General features: G+C 51.9%; 2 non-coding genes and 1 pseudogene across 2 annotated transcripts; 2 read left to right on the plus strand and 1 right to left on the minus strand.

Moving 5' to 3' along the window:
- LOC119015966 overlaps positions 1 to 91 on the plus strand; it is a 119-nt pseudogene extending 28 nt beyond the window's left edge.
- Positions 92 to 316: 225 nt separating this feature from the next.
- Positions 317 to 435, minus strand: LOC119015903. The gene has a single exon (XR_005073625.1). It is a non-coding gene; the product is annotated as a 5S ribosomal RNA (ribosomal RNA).
- A 333-nt stretch (positions 436 to 768) lies between these two features.
- LOC119015943 lies at positions 769 to 887 on the plus strand. The gene has a single exon (XR_005073665.1). It is a non-coding gene; the product is annotated as a 5S ribosomal RNA (ribosomal RNA).
- Positions 888 to 2,439: the final 1,552 nt, after the last annotated feature.

Below are 2,439 nucleotides of genomic sequence, written 5' to 3' on the forward strand. Positions count from 1 at the left end.
CCGATCTCGTTCCGATCTCGGAAGCCAAGCAGGGTCGGGCTGGTTAGTACTTGGATGGGTGACCGCATGGGAATTCCGGGTTCTGTAAGCTTTTTAATTTCTCTGCAAAAGCAGGGAACAAACTCAACTGTTGAAGGATTTTCCAAGGCATGTCGTGATATAATGCATATACACTTTTAATGCAAACATATAGAAGTGAGCAAAACACAAGCAGCACAAAAAGGTTGAACATCGTTCTCAGACTAGCTGCTCTGTTGTTCAAAGCTGTGTCTCCACCGAAGAAGCAGCAGCGCCCTCTGCACAGAGAGGGCAAAAAAGCTTACAGCACCTGGTATTCCCAGGCGGTCTCCCATCCAAGTACTAACCAGGCCCGACCCTGCTTAGCTTCCGAGATCAGACGAGATCGGGCGTGTTCAGAGTGGTATGGCCGTAAGCAAGGGCAGAGCAGACAAACACACTATTTATACACCTTCACCGGCTCCGTCATCCTTTCCTTTCCTTTCCTTTCCTTTCTCTATATCTGTGAGGGGTCAAACATTAGCGCACTTGAACACCTTTTGGGGAATGCCAGTGTTTTCAGAGAGTGGCTGCATTCCAGCGTTTCAATCTTTCCAGGTAATCACTGAGATATACCAGTGCAGCACAGCTGAAGACAGAGCGCTGTCATAAACATCAGTCCGACTGGGTCAGTAGAGAATAGCGGAGCGTCTTTGCTTGTTTCGCTCCGTGTCAACGCGTATGAATAGTGCATTTGTCTCCTGCACCTTGGCTTGCGGCCACACCGCCCTGAACGCGCCCGATCTCGTCCGATCTCGGAAGCCAAGCAGGGTCGGGCCTGGTTAGTACTTGGATGGGTGACCGCCTGGGAATTCCGGGTGCTGTAAGCTTTTTAATTTCTCTGCAAAAGCAGGGAACGAACTCAACTGTTGAAGGATTTTCCAAGGCATGTCGTGATATAATGCATATACACTTTTAATGCAAACATATAGAAGTGAGCAAAACACAAGCAGCACAAAAAGGTTGAACATCGTTCTCAGACTAGCTGCTCTGTTGTTCAAAGCTGTGTCTCCACCGAAGAAGCAGCAGCGCCCTCTGCACAGAGAGGGCAAAAAAGCTTACAGCACCTGGTATTCCCAGGCGGTCTCCCATCCAAGTACTAACCAGGCCTGACCCTGCTTAGGGAATTCCAGGTGCTGTAAGCTTTTTTATTTCTCTGCAAAAGCAGGGAACGCACTCAACTGTTGAAGGATTTTCCAAGGCATGTCATGATATAATGAGAGGGTATTCAAGGACGGTGACAGAGACGAGCTGAAGCTCGTACAGGGAGAAGTCAAGGTCCAGCTGAGAGAGGCAAAGGAGGAGTACAGAAGGAAGGTGGAACAGAAGCTGCAGCGGAACAACATGAGGGAGGTCTGGGATGGCATGAAAACCATTACAGGCTGCAAGAAGAAGGGCAGCAGCACAGAAGAGGGGGATGCTGGGAGAGCTAACCAGCTAAACCTGTTTTTTAACAGGTTTGAAACCCCAGCTCCCACAGCCAGTGACTGCCCACTTCACACCCCTCACACCCCCGTCACCCCCATCACGTCCATTATCACCTCAGACTACAGGGCACCGCAACCCGCCACACCCACGGACAGTTCAACCCTCCCCCCCACCCCTACCATAGACAGTTCAACCCCCCCTCCCCACCACCACGGACATTTCAATCCCCCTCCCCTTCACCATCACCAAGGAGCAGGTGAGCAAAGAGCTGAGGAGACTGTGCCCAAGGAAAGCAGCGGACCCGGACAAAGCGTGTCCAAGGATGCTCAAGGCCTGCTCTGCTGAACTGGGGAGCCGCTTCAGCAACTGTTCAACCATAGCCTGAGGCTGGGGAGGGTCTCTGTGCTCTGGAAGACTTCATGTCTCATCCCACATGCAGAAATACTCAGATGACACTGCAATAGTGGGCTGTATCAAGGATGGACAGGAGGGGGAGTACAGGAGCCTGATTGAGGGCTTTGTGGAGTGGTGCAGGTCCAACCGCCTACAGCTGAACACCTCCAAGACGAAGGAGATGGTTGTGGACTTCAGAAGGAAGAAACCGCAGCTCCAAGCTGTGTCCATCGAGGGGGTCGATGTGGAGGTGGTCAGGACCTACAAATACCTGGGGCTGCAGCTGGATGACAGGTTGGAGTGGACAGCAAACATGGACGCTGTACACAGGAAAGGACAGAGCCATCTGTACTTCCTGAGAAGGCTGGGATCCTTCAACATATGCAAAAAACTGCTGCAGATGTTTTACCAGTCCGTGGTGGCCAGCGTCCTCTTCTACGCTGTGGTTTGCTGGGGAGGAAGCAGCAAGAAGAGGGACTCTGCCCGACTGGACAGACTGGTGAGGAGAGCTGGCTCAGTGGTGGGCACAAAGCTGGACTTTCTGGTGACTGTGCAGAGAGA

The sequence above is a fragment of the Acanthopagrus latus genome, unplaced genomic scaffold (genome assembly GCF_904848185.1).
Source record: "Acanthopagrus latus isolate v.2019 unplaced genomic scaffold, fAcaLat1.1, whole genome shotgun sequence".
Lineage (NCBI taxonomy): Eukaryota > Metazoa > Chordata > Actinopteri > Spariformes > Sparidae > Acanthopagrus > Acanthopagrus latus.